The sequence below is a fragment of the Cryptomeria japonica genome, chromosome 7 (assembly GCF_030272615.1).
Source record: "Cryptomeria japonica chromosome 7, Sugi_1.0, whole genome shotgun sequence".
NCBI classification, from domain to species: Eukaryota; Viridiplantae; Streptophyta; class Pinopsida; order Cupressales; family Cupressaceae; genus Cryptomeria; species Cryptomeria japonica.
In genome coordinates, this window is record NC_081411.1 from 514,870,495 (window position 1) to 514,888,392 (window position 17,898).

The 17,898-nt window shown below is 38.5% G+C and overlaps 1 protein-coding gene and 1 long non-coding RNA gene across 3 annotated transcripts in view; one reads left to right on the top strand and one right to left on the bottom strand.

Moving 5' to 3' along the window:
* Positions 1–17,898, top strand: part of LOC131043799 (DNA (cytosine-5)-methyltransferase DRM2) — a 153,997-nt gene that overhangs the window by 96,295 nt on the left and 39,804 nt on the right. The gene's annotated exons all lie outside the window — the stretch shown is intronic.
* Positions 6,597–17,898, bottom strand: part of LOC131043800 (uncharacterized) — a 57,639-nt gene continuing 46,337 nt past the window's right edge. Inside the window, exon 3 of the long non-coding RNA XR_009105596.2 lies at positions 6,597–6,888. This is a non-coding gene — a long non-coding RNA (uncharacterized LOC131043800). The remainder of the gene's footprint in view (positions 6,889–17,898) is intronic.

A 17,898-nucleotide genomic window follows, 5' to 3' on the forward strand; every position in this document is an offset into this window, starting at 1 on the left:
AAGACTTTCAATGCAAACAAGGAGAAAAAAGGTGACTTCTAAGAATTTCGCTCTGGACCCTTTGGAAGGGTCAGGAGCGAAATTCATAAATTAGGTTGATTTCACACTCCATTGCCTCAATTCACCTTCAAACTTGATCAAATTCACCTCTCCTTATCACCATCAAGTCTATTTGCCACTTACTTAGCTCAAAACAAGGTCTTTCCAATGTCTTAGGCAAAATAGAGGGTCAGATGAGGATTTCGCTTTGGACCCTTTGGAAGTGTCAGGATCGAAATTTCCATTCTAGGTTGATTTTCACCATTTCATCGCTTCAACTTCCTTTCAAAGGCTAGAGCACCTCAAGGTCACTCCAACCATGCCTTAGAAGTCCAAAACTTGGCCATAACAAGGAAGAAAATGAAGGTTATGTGAATTTCGCTCTGGACCCTTTGGAAGGGTTAGGAGCAAAATTCCTACTTGGGCTCATTTCTCACCTTTTTCCTCCTTTCTTGGCTTGAATATGACTTCTTAGGCCTCCTATCATCATCAAGTCAAATTGCTCTCAAAGTGGCATTTATTTCAAGGTCTTAGTGAAGAAAATAGGGTTTTACAAGAATTTCGCTCTGGACCCTTTGGAAGGGTCAGGAGCGAAATTCACCCTTAGGCTCAATCTTGACTTTATTTTCCACATTTCCTTATCCAAAGAAGTGCTTGGCTCTCAAAAATGCATGGGACAAGGATTAGTTCATAGGTTTGGGCAGGTAAAATGTCTTATGAAGGAATTCGCTCTAGACCCTTTGGAAGGGTTAGGAGCGAAATTCCTGATTCTAGGCTTGATTCACTTTGAAATTAACTTGACTTTGCCCTAGACTCAACCCTTGGTGCATATCCTTCCATATCCTTGCCAATTCGTTCAACAATTCCTAAAATCGCCTCTTGAATCTTCCCTTTGCCACTGGCTCTGCCTAATCAACTCTGACTTGACGGAAGACAAGACTTTGACATGAAACCAACAATCTTGACCTACCCTAACTTCAGACTTTAATCTCTTTTGCACAATTTATCCATCTTCAATCTCCTGAAAGGTAAGATCCTTTTAAGATAACCCTAGGGTTCAAGGCAGACAACATACGACTTCCCCAATTCCAGGTTACATTTAACTTTTGAAAGAAACCCTAAGACGAGCTCTTTGAGAGAAACCCTAATCTACCCAGCTCAGGCGACCACTAACTCACTCAAAACACCTAGCAAGCAGAGAAAAAACCTAGCTAAGGGAAAGCAAATCCCAAGAAAAGGGTCCCCATCCTAATGGGGCGATGTGTGAAATGGTCACAACACCTCCTAAGGTTAGGCATTCAAAATTTATTATTCTTAGGTATGATGGATGCACTTACACTTCTTACAACTGTCATAAAAATAATCATTACTTACAACACTTACAACTATAAGAGTATCAATGATAATTGTCTAACAATAGTAGATTCTCTTATAGCTTGTCCTTACCCTGTTTTGGTGTCCAGCTTCTCCATGCAAAGGTGCCTCTCACACTTGTCCATTCTATCATAGAATCTGCCATAAATTGTCATAGGTTGGTGTGTCATAAAGCTATCATAAGTTGGCATAGATAGGTGTGTCATAAATTTGACATTACATGATACTTTCACCCATCACCACAAAATTCCAAGGTCCTCTAAGTGGGACACCTACCTCCATGTGAGGACAAAATAAGCCATGTCACCTTCCCAGTAGGATGACAAGTCAACATGCAACTCCCACTAGATGATGAAAGAGCATGTGCAAATAAAATTGTCCTTGTAGGCTCATAAATTAACCAAATATTAAATAAATAAAACCAAATACCAATGTTAGGACTTGCAAAGGTTGAGACACCTTAATCCCAGCATTCTCCCACTCATCGAAGACCTTTCAAGAACCAAACAATCAACTACAAGGGGCTGAGAGGCCCATATGACTACAAAACCATTTTAACTTCTTTGTGCTCACTAGTTTCGTCAATGCGTCTGCAACATTTGTCAGAGTGCCAACATTCTCCAATTTTACCTTCCCATCCTCTATCATAGCTTGAACAAAATGAAAATAAACATCAATCTGTCTTGTTCTGACATGGAAAGTTAGATTCTTTGCTAGACAAATAGCACTCTGATTGTCACAACAAATAGTAATCAAACCCAATATCTGAACACAACCGTCTAATCCAAATGGCTTCCTTACAAGTATGAGTAGCTGATATATATTCAACTTTTGTCGTGCACAAATTGACTACAACTTGTCGCTTACTCATCCAACTAATAGCACTGTCGTACATAGTAAAGGCATAACCACCGATGGATATTATGTTGTCAATGTCAACTACCCAATCCGAATCCACATATCCACAGATACTCAAAATGTCGAGATCCAAAAGGATAACCATGATAACACAAGGAATACTCAGAAGTACCCCTCAAATATCTAAACACTCTCTTGACTACATCCTATTGCACCCATCCAGGATTAGCCATATATTGACTCAGCACTCCCACTACTTGGGCAATGTCTGATATTTTACAGACCATATCATACCCAAGACTTCCAACAACGCTCACATATGATACATTGACCATGTCCTCCACCTCAATAGGAGATTTTGGACAATCCTCCATAGATAACTTCGTTCCTAGTGCAATAAGAACCATCATAGATCTATAAGTTGTCATGTTGAATATCTCCAACATAGAATTCACATACTTTGGCTTAACCAAAGCTTTCTATTAGATCTATCTCTTTTGATCTTCATTCCCAAAATGTACCTAGCTACACCTAAATCTTTCATCTCAAACTATCTTACAACTGAGACTTCAAGTCAAAAATCAAATATCCACTCCCAAATAGTAACATATCATCCACACATAATGCAATAATGAGAATGCAACCATTATCAATTTTGAAATAAATAGAATGATTGGATTTAGACCTCTAAAATGTCAAACTCAACACATAGGTATCAACATTTGTACATGGAGTTGTCCTCTCTGCAACTCCATTCTATTGAGGGGTGCATGGAGTTGTCTTATGCCTCTCAATCCCATAGTCCTTACAAAACGTATCGAAATTTGTCAAGAAAAACTCACCACCATTATCAATCCTTAAACACTTGATTGTTTTGCTAGTCTGATTCACAACAAGAGCCTTAAACTCCTTAAACCGACTAATAACTTCAGATTTAATTATGAGGAAATAAACAAAAGTCCTTCTATTTTAGTCATCAATGAATGATACAAAATACATAGATGTTGAAATAAAAGGAACATTAACAAGACCAAAAACATCAAAATGTATCAAGTAAAAACCCAAAAGACTTTTAAGAACTAGAGTAAAACTTAACACGGTTTTGTTTACCATAAATCTAAGTTACCGGTTCCGGTTCGGATTCGGGTTCCGATTCGCGGATTCGGCCAAAAAAAAAAAATTGGGTACGGGTACGGGTTCGTCCGTACATATATATATATTTTTTAATTTTTTTTAATATATATATATATATGTTCAAACTTCAAACATCAAAATTATATATGTTCACAGTTCAAACATACAAATATGAAACATACAATGTAACTTTCCCATACAATGATACATAAATGATAACAGATAAATGCAAGTAGAATAGGTTGAATGCATGTTTTGATGCATGAAATGCATCATAGAGGGGCGGATTAGGGTTTAGATGTAAAAATAAGATTAAAAAAATTGTTTTTTAATTGTTTTTAATTGCTTTCTAACCCGTGGGCCCCGTTTTTGGGAACCCACGGGCTTGGGTTCACCCGGGTCCTCTTGGGTTCACCCGAGTCCTCCTGGGTTCGCCCTGGGTCCCACCCGGGTCCTGCCCAGGCGGCTGGGTTCCCTGTGGGTCCTGCGTGACAGGACCCACAGGGAACCCAGCCGCCTGGGCAGGACCCGGGTGGGACCCAGGGCGAACCAAGCTGGGACCAGGACCAGGACCCAGCCAATTTAGGCAAGAACTTTTCAACTTCCAAAGTTCGAAGTTGCTGCCATTAAACTTCTCCATATCAACTTTTTTGGATGTGATTGCCATATTCTTCATATGATAAGATTTTGAAAATAATTTGCAAAATCTCCCACTAAATCTAAGATTATTATAAAAAAACCACTAGCCAACAACTAGACCAAAACTAGCCAAATTCTGATACCAACTAAAAGGAAGAGAAGGTGCAGAAAATGGTTCCTAACACTAATCTAGTAAGGATGATAGTACAAGTTGTCTTACAAGTCTTTACTATTACAGAAATAGAAACACATTTAGAAGGAGATAATGAGCATGCATAAGGATATACAACAATGAACACAAGATATATTGTGGGCAAAATCCTTTTGAGAGAAAAAACCCACACTTCAAAAGCACATTACTTTTTATTCCAATAAACTAATGGTTACAATATAATATCAACACTTAGCTTCTTCAACAGGAGTCTACGATTGATAACCTACAATTTGGATTAATTCCGACAGAATAACACTTCACCTACAAAACACAACATGCATGATGCTCTCAAAGACCGCCTTATATATAAAAATACAACAAAAGAGGAAATGACACATAAGATCTCCAAATGACTCCCTAATGAAACATCATAAGTTGGGCACTCAAAATTTACTATTCTTAGCCTGATAGATGCTCTTACACCACATACAGTTGTCATAAACATAATCGTCACTGACAACACTTACAACTGTAAGAGAATCAATCAAAAGTATCTAACAATAGAAGATTCTCTTATAGCTTGTCATTATCCAATTTTGGTGTCCACCTTCTCCATACAAAGGTGACTCTAACACTTGTTCATTCTGTCATAAATTTTCATAGTTTGGTGTGTCATAAATCTGTCATAAGTTGTCATAGGTAGGTGTGTCATAAATTTATCATTACTTGACACTTGTCACCCACCACCACGAAAGTCCAAGGTTGTAATGTCCCCTTCTCATTGACGACCTTCCAGTGGTCCATTAGCCTATTCTTGAGACCCGTAGGCTAGGTGGAATGAAGAATGAGGGTCCAGCATTGATGAAACGAGGACTTACTATTTTTAGTAAGTCAGGGAATGGCCATTCTAGTGATACTGTCCTCCTGAGCTCTCCATGCTTTGCCTCTGGATGCGAAGATCATGCTTTTCGGAGCATTAATTCTTGACTTACTATTTTTAGTAAGTGGCAGTGTGGCATAATTCTATTTTTGGCAGTGGACAGGGTTCTGATTCTGTAACAGTTCTGTGGTCGTCCTGGCTCAATTTCATCCTAGTCTTGATAATAATCAGTACGGGAGTCATATGTGATATAATTAAATATTATTTCCTTATCCTAAGGTTTAATATTTAATTAATCTGTTTAATTGCTACTGATTATTGAATTTGGGATTAATGCCTATATTTTTCCTAAGTTTTTGGCGAGTTTCATGTTTATTAAAGAGATGTTGAAATATTTGAGAGAGATTATTTTTATGGCTTATCTCTAATATTTGCCAAAGTGTAACGTGGGTCCATGCCTTGGGCGTGTAGTTTGACTTGTGGGAAATGGCGCCACACTTGGGGTCCACATGTAGTGGAATGAAATGCAAATGAAAAGCGTTGAATTTGAAGGAATTTGCATTTGGGTTTGAGGTGTGTGAAGTTATAAATATGAGACTTGGGCTCCCATTTGCATCATCTTGAAAAATTATAATGTTATGCTGCCGGTTTGGCGACGGAACTTGAGGCTTCGGAGTGCGTCTCCCTAGTGCTACCCGGTTTCGTACTTGAAATACAGTACCTAGTTGTGCATTGTATTCTCTACATTCTCATAGTTTGCTTAGACATTTTTGGTGTTGAAATGATGCTGGAGACTTGCTGTTTTGCCTGTGGCTGAAGCACATTTTCAATCACACCTCTCTGCTGGAGCGACTGACGGTTATGGGTATCAGCTCTATCCTCCTTCCCAGCAATGGCGATACATTTTGTGAGTTTATAGAAATTTTAATTAAGCTTTGAATTTCCTAGATCAAATCGAAATTCCTAGGTATGGCGTGGGTTTTGGATATTGCATTGGGATGCATGCAAATTAAATAAGGGGTTGTTTGGGTGGTGGCTTTAATTGGTTGTCATTGCATATGTTATATGGTGGGTTTGGGACTGGTTTGAGTATATTCGGATGTAAAATGAGGGAGTTATGAGCATTCTAGCATTTCCATAGGTTGCTGATTTGTAATTCCAGCCTGCAATTTGGATGTAGCAGAAATTCATTGTTCGTAATATTATAATCTACATCACTCTTCTCATCTTATCTCTATTTTGTAAGGTTGTTTCAGTAGTACTGACCAATCATTCTTGTTGTCCTTATTTGTAATTCCCACAGCATAAGTGGAAGAGGCTGGCTTAGCCGCCTTCTTGCTTTGAATTCAGTTTATGTACTGTTACCAGATTTTCACCCGCAGGCTCAATCAGGTAGAGCCACTAAGTTTTTTGAGCAAGTGGTATTTGATGGCCTCTCTATGTTGCATTTCATTACAAATGAAATAACCTCAAAAGAATGCAGAAAGCAAAGATTGCGAAGTAAAAGCATTTCATTGATATAAATGTACGAAGCATAGAAAGATTAGGCAAGTCTTTCAGAAAGAATGTAATCTTTATTAAAATGATAGAATGCATGTCTCACACAATAAGCCGTGAGACTGACCATATTCATTCAATATGCATGATGCACATGAAAGCTAACTTATACATGAATAAGTAAATGCTAAAAATGCATGTCTAGAGGGTGACCAGTCGTTGCCTGAATGACTGGCGCTTGTTGGCTGATCCATGAATCTGTTGGTGTCGTCCTGCTCCTCCTTGCTTCCCAGGTCCTCAGTGCTCCTTTTTCCTGCATGATTCAATAGGCAATAAGTTAGAACTGTGTTCTAAGCAATGAAAGGTCATACACTATACATGAGCATTCACTTATACATGTATAAGTCAGTCTTGATGTGCAAAGAAAGGAGATGCATATTTTAGGTGTCCAAGAGAAATCAAGAAAATCATCATACATAGGCATATTTTATCTAATATGTTTGTTTCATGTGCAACTACGGATCTGATCATGTTCATTTTCAGCATGTGGGGTGAAATGGGCTCCCACAAGGGTTGAGCCCAGCATGCTAAGTTACAGACAGCACTGTTACAGTACCATCAAAGAAAGGCATATAGTCCCTAACAAAAGATGTAGTCATGATGCATTTGAAAAACAACCATAAAAGGAGGAATTGTCATGATGGAGAGCCTATAAAGATGCAATGACAGTCCAATCATTGAAAGTCACAGAGAGCATGCATGGAAGAAGCAAATCAGTCTTACTGTCTTGGACAAAAAAATCAAAGCCTAAGGTATCAATTATTCCATTCATTTTATCAGAATTTTGTAGCAACTTTCTAAAAATGTCTTAGCCTCTCAAATCCAAGAATGCAGTCTTTTTCTAAGAGCTAGCACAATTAAAAGGTCACATCGACTATCAAGGTAATGGTGCCCTTGAGCTGTTATGGAAAGGACAAATACAATGCTGATTTTAAAAGATTAGTAGGGATGGTCATGGTGTCCTGTTTACTTCTCAGAGGGGACTTCACAGCTTTAATCACTATGAAGATGCCAATACACAGATAAAATACAGTAACACATCCATGGACTAGATAACTATCAAGATGAATACGGTCCGAGAGCTCAGAAAAGTAATGATATAGCAGCCATAAGGAGGATTACAGCAAATAAAAAATGAACACTGAATCTTTTCCAATCCATGCAAATTTCCTGATATATATAAAGAAGCATGTAGCAGCATGATGACAATATTAAAGGAAATAAAGGCATGATTATGTAACGGTTTCCAGGGAGGATATAGCAGCCATAAGGAGGATTACAGCAAATAAAAAATGAACACTGAATCTTTTCCAATCCATGCAAATTTCCTGATATATATAAAGAAGCATGTAGCAGCATGATGACAATATTAAAGGAAATAAAGGCATGATTATGTAACGGTTTCCAGGGAGGATGCAGTGCGTGCCAATATGACGAAGGAGGTCGCCACAAGAGCCCCATAACAATTAAATTTTTTTTTTTAAAATCACTTTCAGAAGGGTTTTGCTTAGAAAGTCTTAAATATTTTTGCAGAAAATAGAAATATCTTTCAGTCATGAAGGAAAATATTTTTTGAGAATCAACTTTCAGAAATCAACCATTTTCAGTTACATGCCCAGATTCATATACAGCTACAGTTTTCAGAAAATGCATCTTTTAATACACAACGTAATGCAGATTTAGAAGAGCAAAAGGAGGGTATACAGCTTTTTTCACTTTTTTCAGTCATTATGATTGTTCAAAGGCAAATTATTTGTGCAGGAGAGTCTTACCTATGGCAGCAAGTAATGGCGGAATAACAGTCCCAAAAAAAAAAATCTTTTTAAACCCTCAGCGAAGTCCGCCCAGAAATAAGAAGTTTGCACCCAGCAGTAGAATCGGCAGAAGTATAATTTCTTTTGGGCCTAGATTCGACTTCGAATCATCAAAAGAAGATGGTCACTTCTCAAGTTTGCAGCTTTTCACATTTTAGTGAAAGTCCCAGTGGAATGCGTAAAAAAAAAAAATGCCTTCGAAAGGTGCAGAAAATACGCACTTCATCCTTCCAAAGCCACGCCCAACACACAACAACAGAGCCCAATTTCCCTCCAGTTGGTGCTCATACAAACCCTCGAAAATGTGAAGTGCAGCATGGCGGCCGAGGAAGAATCACTCCCAGCTAAAAGACCAGAAAATCGACCATGGTGGCACAAATGGAGGCTCGAAATCAACAAAGCTGCGGATTATCGCCTACAGGAAAACCCTTGGCGGCACCTTCCAGCGAAGATGTAAATGGACAATGCAAAGTGAGGAAGAAATGATACATTTTAGGGTTTTCATACCCTATATCCTATTCATCGATGACTTAGGCAATTCATTTTCATTCTTTCCTTCTCCATCTTTTTCCCGTGATTGCCTAAGGGGGATTGTTGTAATAAAAGGCTTTCTTCCTTATAATATTTATTAAGTGAGTTAATAATATCACTTAATAGTTTTCATTAAATATTAATATTTATCAAGTGACATTATTAACTCACTTAATAAATATTATTTATTAATGAAAACTTTTTGAGCATAGGTTTTAAGTTTAAATGAAATAACTATTTATTAAAATGATTTAAATTTATTACTTAATTTTTAATTTTTTTAATTTCATATTTATATTTAAAGTCAAAAAAATTTAATAAATGGAGTAAGAAAATGTTTACTAAAGTGATTTAAAATTCATCACTTTAACAAATATTTTCTTATTGCATTTATAAAATTTTAATAAATAAAAATGATAAATTATTTGTTAAAGTGAATTTAATCACTTTAATAAATAACTTAATTATTTTCATGTTATTAAATTTTGACTTTAAATATAAAAATGAAATTAAACAAATATTCAAATTAAGTAATAAATTTTAAATCACTTTAACAGATATTTATTTTCATTTATTGTGAAGTCAAGGAGATATTTTTGGCATTTATGAAGGCTTGCAGGCCTGTCAAAAGATATTTTGGGACCATTTATGATGCATTTAGGAGCTTTTATGGTTGCAGCATGGGTGGGCTTGACTTTTGGCCCAGTTTTCTCCCTTTCAAACCTGTTTCAGGTCTTTTGAAGGTGGGTTTTTGTTTCTGCTCGCCCAAGAGGAGGTGGATATATTATTCCTTATTTGCTTTTTGGAAAGCATATATACTACCTTCCTTCTTCTTTGTAAGGGTTCTTCTTCATTCATCTTTTTGGCAGACTGTAATTTCTGAGTTCTTTCTACAAGAGGGAATGTTTTTGTAACACATTTTCAAGAATAATAAAGCTTGGTGATACCTTTTGGCAGGGATAATAGCTTGTACCTTTCTCATTTTTTTTGTTATTGTGTGTCTTTAGTGTTCGGCAATTCTTTGTGGTTGGCTTTTGCCCCCCTTAAAATTGCACTTTCTGTTGATGCCTTATACAGAAATACATATACTCTTGCAGGTCATAAGCTGTGTTTTCAGTAATTATCAGTCTTAGGTTGTGAAAGGAGTTTTTCCTCTTAGGACTGTGATTATCCAACCTTCTTATGAAGTATTGATGCAGAGATTATGGGTTGTTGGTTAGTGTAAAAGAGCTTCATTATCACCGTTATACTTTGTATCATTTGCTTATTTGAATTTCAACATATCATCTGGTGCATCACCTTAGGGTTAGATTTTAGTTTCATATGTCTTCCTCCTCACTCTTTTCCCTGAAGAAGCTGCTAGTTTAGGTGAAGATTTTGAAAAGAACCAGCTTACTCTAGAGGTCCACTTCAGTTTTAGGTTACCCACAACCTTGAAGTGTTCCCATGTTTCAATAGGCAACTTAAGTACGCAGCTTTAGCAGAGGGTGCAGGCTTCATTGATAACATGTACTCAATCCTCCCACTAAATAAGTGGTCAAGTGATAAGTTTAATGCAATTGTCCTCCTGCTGAAATATGCGGTAGAGTGATAGCTTAATGTAATGTCCTCCCGCTGAAATATGCGGTAGAGTGATTGAATTTCAGTTTCTTGTCACTTTCCCTTGGCTGGTTTACCGCCAAGAGTTTGGTTTCTATCCTGCTGGATAAGTAGAAGGGGCTGGCCTGCTGCCCAGGCATTGTAATTTCAGTTTGATTTTTGGTGCTAACGATCCCCAGAACACCGTATGCTCTCACCCTCCCAGATTGGGCTCTCGGTGAACAAAAGGTGGAAGGGTTCCCTTTCAACAGTGTGGATTATTTCTCTAACCTTAACGGGTTGTGGTGTTTGCTTGTAACTCTTATTGTTAAAAAAAATAAAAAAATTACTGGGATATTACAAAGGTCCTCTAAGTGGGGCACTGTTGACGTGTATTTTATACACTATCAAACACAGAATAAAATACCCAAGGGTACCTTATCCTCTCTTGAGTAAAGCCTCTGAATGCTGAAGATATCGCAAAAAAGGATCAATCAAGGTGACTTCAAGGTTCTTCGTTGTAGGATCTCTACGTGTGGATAAGCACCAGTGGTCGTTGTGAATGCTGTTTCTTCAAGGGGCCTTACGTTTTCAATCTGCAGGAACAGGATTTTCCTAAAGCTAATAGGTTCTCAAAAAATAGCAAAAGATAGGGTTTCAAGAGATGGATACTAATCTAATCCTAAGAATGACCCAATGTAGGCTAGACTTGGTAAGATTCTACCAATTTCAATATTGCCAAGGAATTACAACTCCACTGAAATTGATGCAATCTTCTAAGGTGATTAATAACTTTCAAATCATCAAGAACTATAGATACTATCATAAAGATACATATCAATATTTCAATAACGATTGAAGGTTCAAGCAATCTTAATATCTCCAGTTGACCACACAAGGCGCCCTTACAATCAGTAAGAAGCTAGTGGTTTGGAACGTGAATCTCACCAAAGATCAAGCACAACACTTAGTCCTTCAAACTTAAATACTACTTCGACTGAGAATGATTCAAGAAAGTAAACAACCATGAAGATAGCCACAAGAATTGCAATAAAACACCATAACTTCAATATTTTATTGATCTCAAAGCCAAAATAGACAACAATTGTTCGAAATTCTTTCTTCACTACTCAATCTTGCTACAAAACAACTTTCTTCTCTCCAAAGCTCTAACTATCTATCTCCTTAATATCTAATCTCTAATGACAAAATGAAAATGAGTGAGGGTATATATAGCATCCTCAATTACAATGAACGGCCCAGATCAAAAGAAGATCAACGGCTGAGATTCTGACACCTAAACCCTAATTAGGGTTTGTTACAAAAAGTTCCCCTTTTAGATGAACATTATTAAATGCATAGCCAAATATTTAATTGGCACAAAAATCGAGGAAACATAGACCAATGATAATTAAGATGCCACATCATTATATAACAACCTTTCATCTAGAATCTTATTCCCTTTCCAATGTTCTTTCTTAGCATATGCAATGAATCTGGACACAATTCCTTCAATCTCAGCAAAGGGAATCTCAGGAAGATTCTTCATGCGTTCCTCCAAGTGGATAACCTGATCAAAGGCAGTGAGAAGAGCAGCTTCCCATCCAGGTTCGAGTTCTTTGATCTTCTCAATCAGGAGCATAGTAGTGAACATTAGATCCCATTGCTCATCTGTGATGACATTCTCATCTTTGCAAAAGATGACTTTGACTCTCTCTTCCAACTCTTGGAGGTCCAAATCCGTCTCAACTTCGATCCTCCTGCCGAGAATGGTACATAACACTTCAAACACCTTATCCTGAATTGGATGGATGACACCTTCAACTTGATTGCATTTGGTGCTGATGTCCTCAAAAAGAACCTCTTTCATCTGGAGTAAAGTTGACCACTGAAGTAGGTTATGAGCTCCTCCATCCATTATCTTTTCTTGTGCTAGGATCTTCCTTGGTGTTTGCCTGATTACTTGCAGAACAGGAATGATAACATCTCTAGTGTGAGCGAAAGCAGCTACAGTTATCATTAGGTTGTGGACAATCTCAAGGACCTGGATAGCTCGGTGGATTGTCTTCATCATTCTTGTTGTAAATTCAATGGCTACTATGTGGGATTTGTCAATCCAAGAGCTCATAAGCTGAACCAAGCTCTTGACTCTTTCTGTCTCGCCAACTGATTTGAGGGGAAGTGCTTGCACAAGAGATACTGCCGGATCCTGACGTCCCAAGGGCTGATTGAGATGGGTAAAGTAACCTCTCCAAGCACCAACTTCTCTCTCAAGCTTTCTATTCTTTTCCATTTCTTCTTTAAGCTTGTCCTTAAGTGCTTCAAATGAATCGGTTGCCTCATCCATTGCCTGTTCAATAGTGAGCGGACCGAGCTCAAATGTTTCTACATCATACTCTTCTGCGAGAATTTCACCTTCATACTTGTCCACCACTGGTGTAGCTATCTGCAATTTCCTGGATCCTGCCTCATCTCTGATCACCTTGGACATCTTGGTGGCCTTCTTCTTCTCCGTTACTTCTTGAGAATTTCCTATAAGGCTCTCTAAGTCAATTACATCTTCTTCATCTTCAATCACTACCACCCTTGTCAGTCTCTCCTTCAACCAATCTGGAATGGCAGATCTCGTCTCTCTAACTTGTATTTCTTTAGGCAATGGTTCATCTTCTCGAAGAGGAGATTTAGCTTCATCATCATTCTTTTCCTCATGTAGCTCATCAACTTGGGGAGATTGACTTGATGAATGCTGAGGTGCCTGCCCCTTTTCAGGTTTATCATTCTGTACCATGGACTCCATAGATTCATCAACCTCAGGCACCGTCTTCTCTTGTCCTTCAGCTTAACTTGCCCTCTTTCCATGTCGAGAAGATGTGCCTGATGAGCGATCTCGATTGGCCTCTTGCTTCTTCTTGGAGGGTTCTCTTTTCTCAGGTCTTTCTTTCCTCTTTGCGCCTCTAGGATGAGAATTATCTTCACTTACGCTCGCTCCTCCTTCTTCTGGTCTTTCCTCCAAAGTAAAAGTCATTGGTATGCTCTGCTCTCTTAGCTTCTGATGTTGCACATCCACCCATCTGCGAGTACATGACAAAACTAGAGCCATTAAAGCTCTCAAGTCCAAAACCTCAGGTTCATTCCAATCTACCTTCACTGCTTTGTCTTCTCTGTCATAAGATGACTGGAGGTGTCTACCGCTATCTTGTGCTTGATCAACTACCCTATAAACTTTGCATTTCCTGATAAGATCTAAGGGTAGCCTGGAATGCATCTTTCTTTTAACCTCTAAATCACTTGAGAGATTCATCCAAAAGTCCTCTACCTGAAATTCGTGTTTGTAGTTCTTACCAACTGTCTCCTCCATATAACCATGAGGATCAAAATTCTCCCTCGAGGCAAAGAATGTGAATGAATATAAGGCCAATTCCTTCTCTGCATCCTCCAAGGCCTGAGTATTAGGACATACCTCAATTGAATTCCCCAATATGATGGGCACGGGAACTCCATGTCCATGCTTGTGTCTGGATGCCTTTGCATAAGCTGCCAACTGTCTGGTCACCTCAAGTAGCACTATCCTGTCTGTCGGATACCTCGGCAACATGTAGGGAGGTGAAGGACACCCATGAATTCTGATATATGTAAATTTTTGAAATTGGATGAACCATGCACCATACTTCTTCACAAGTTCTTGTGCATCCAGAGATAGTCGATTATGAATCCCACCTTGCAATATCCTAGTGATGTTCATCGTGAAGGTGTCATTGACTAACTTGTAGTCACCTCTAGGAGGATGATGCAAATGAACATAAGAGTCACAAACTCTCACCTCTCCGGGTCCTCTTCCGATCACTCCTCTGTGAGGTAGCCCAGCATATTCGAAACTCCGGATCAGGGCATATATGACATATGAGCTCATGTGGAATGATTTAGTAGGTCTTAGCCTTCTCAACTGCACATCTAGACAATGGCTAATAATTCTAGCCCAATGAATCGTTCCTTTTCCTTGGACTATCACTTGGATGAAGTAGAACATCCACTTTTCGAAGTAGAAGGCCTGAGGAGCCCCTGTAACTCGATTGAGCAAAGTTATCAAATCTCTGTACTCCTCCTGGAAGTCGATCCTATGTGGTGTGTTGGGAATCTTGCTTAGGCGAGGACGGCTTTTGAGCAACCAATTCTTATTGATGAGATTCAGGCAAGTGTCGGGATCATCCTCATACATTGACTTGGCTCCTTCTAAACTTTTGTAAATCATATCTTTATGTTCTGGAAGATGGAGAGCCTCACTTATAGCCTCCTCTAAAAGGTAAGCCAAAGTGTTTCCTTCCTTGGATACGATAGATCTCGATTGTGAGTCATAATGGCGGGCACACTCGATCATCAGCTCATGACACTGGACTGCTAGAGGGAAATCGGCCACCTTGATGATGCCACTTTCAATTATCTTCTTTGCGACAGGTGATGGCTTGCCAATGTAGGGGACCTCTCGAAACTTATTCACACTGAAGTTTCCCAAGTTGTTATCTCCGATATTGCTCCATTTGGACACGATCCTGGTCTCCAATTCTTCGTTCCTCTGATCTTCCTTCATGAGAGCTGGACGACTAGTAGATGCTCCTGCCTTTGGAGTCGCCATCTTGACACCTACACAACATTTCATAATTAGTAATCTATCTTGAAGCATAGAAATATAGAGTAGAAAGGAAGATTTAGGATTTTAATTAGGAAACTTCATGATAAATCTTGAGTTATCATTTCCTAATTAACTATGCAATACTTGGAATTTTCAAAACCAAAGTTCAAAATTCAAATCTTCAACAATGGTGTCAAGATGATTTCGCCATACCTCCTCTTGAGTATTAAACTCTAAGAAATGATGCAAAAATAGATGAATTTCGCTAGGCAAAATGTAGATCAAAGTTCTCCCTTGAATAAAAATGCGCCTCCTTTAGTCCTCACAAGAATCAATTCCACTTCCTTTAGTCTCCAACACTTGAAATAAATTCGTTCCAAATAGACCAGATTTCGCACCTCCTTCTTGCTCTCCAAATTCGCACTTGAAGCAATGATTGAATGATTTGAATGATGAAAAAAGACCTCCAATATATAGAGCGCCCACCCCTTTGCTCCCCCTAGGCCGACTTGGCAAAAAGAGGTTAAAAAATAAATAAAATTGCAAAAAGGAGGGGCCGACTTGATAAAATAAATAAAAATAAGACCTTAAGCGCTCCATATTTAATTTTAATTTCATAAAAATTAATTTTAAATGCCTTAACAATAAAAGTTCGATTTTTTAAGGCTCAAAATTAATTTATTAAATGTCAATATGTCCCTTATTAAATGCCAATTTAATTTTAATTAATTTCTTTTCAAAGGCTTCAAAATTTTGAGGAATTTGGGGGATATCAATGCTCAAATATGGTAAAATAAAGAATGCTACTAACTTCGCCCTGGACCCTTGGCAAGGGTCAGGAGCGAACTTTCAATTTTGCTCTTGCATTCCTCATTTTTCAATTGTCAACTCTCCTTGTGGGATAAGCGATGATCTCCTTCACTCGTTCCATGCATGCTTGATTTGCTTTTGCAATGCAAAATAAGGACTTCAAAGATTTTCGCTCTGGGCCTCCAGTGAAGGTCAGGAGCGACTTTTGCAATTTAGGCCAAGATCATCAAGTTTTGGAGGTAAATCCTTGTTCATCATGTTTTGGAGGACCTTTCCACCTTTGCACAACCTTGCCTTAGCGCGATCTTGAAGGGAAGTTGTTGGTTTTGCAAATTTCGCCCTGGGCCTTCAGTGAGGGTCAGGAGCGATTTTGCACAAATTCTTGATCATTCCAACTTCAAATTACTCTTAAGGCGTAGAACATCATACTTCAGTCCCTGTTGAGTCTTGAGAACAAAAATATCATCTCGAAATGCAAGGAAAGTGGGCATACTTGGAAATTTCGCCCTGGACCCTTGGAGAGGGTCAGGAGCGATTTTCCCTATTGTCATCAAAATTTGCAATCTTAGCATCTCAATTCCACCTCAAGGCATTTCAAACATTGTTTCAAACTTGTGTCTAGGCTTAGCTTCATTTAATTTTGGAGGAAAAGATTGGATCTTAGGTTTTTTGCCCTGAGCCTTCAGTGAAGGTCAGGAGCGATTTTGCAAATTCAAGTTCATCCATCTTTTGCTAGCCCTCCAAATTATCTTCAACGGGCAAAACATACCCTTCCTCATTCATTCAAGCAAGATTTTGTCTTAATTCTTCAAAGAAAGGAGAGAATCTTAGAAATTTGCCCTGGACCTTCAGAGAGGGTCAAGAGCGACTTTTCAAACCTGGCTTGATCGCCTCCTTGTTGATCGTCCAAATTATATTCAATGGGTAAAACACACTTGCCTTTATCTATTCCAATCATAAAAAATCACTTTGACCTAGCAAGAAATGTGCCTTTTGAAAATTTCGCTCTGGACCTTCAGAGAGGGTTAGGAGCGAATTTTGCCTTCTAGACCAAAATGCTTCACTTTTCATCATGAAATGCCTTTGCTAGGGAAGATTTCATCTTGTTTCACGCTATGAATAAAAGTTCATGTCCAAGAAAGGTCTAAAAATGTGTATATAAAGAATTTCGCGAAATTACCCTTTTTGGGCAAAACTCCATCATTTCATCATCTTCAATCAAGTCTGGATGCTTTATCACGCTCATTTCGTCCTCCACCACGCCTTTGATATCTCAATTTGACCAAACAAGGTCAGGAATGACTCTAATAAGTTTTTCCGCCCTGGACCTTCAGAGGGTCAGGAGCGATTTTGATGATTCCAACAAGATCCTTCATCATCTCAAGTTAAAACTCCTTCAGGTGGATGGAGAAAGTCATTGATTTTCCACTCATGTCCAACACTTGGTTCCTTTTCACTGCAAGATGAGGTAAATCAAAATTTCGCCCTGGGCCTTCAGTGAAGGTCAGGAGCGATTTTTCCCTTAGCCTTCAAAATTCATCATTTTCCATGCCTTCAAATCTTCAAAAGCCTCAAGTCACGTCCAATCATCTCTCCTGGAGACCCTGCACAAAACAAATTAGAAAAGTCAGTGACAAATATGCCTCAAATAACATTTTCGCCCTGGGCCTTCAGAGAGGGTCAGGAGCGATTTTGCCCTTTCTGGCTAATCTATTCAAAATTTAAGTCTCCAATCACTTCACAAGGCAGAGTCAGGTCATTTTCAAGGTCAGGAACCAATTAGCAAACCCATCAAAAACAAGAAATTGCACTTAGGATGAATTTCGCCTTGGGCCCTCAACAAGGGTCAGGAGCGATTTCTCTGTTTCAGGCACCATCCTACTTCCAAAATTTGATCAAAACT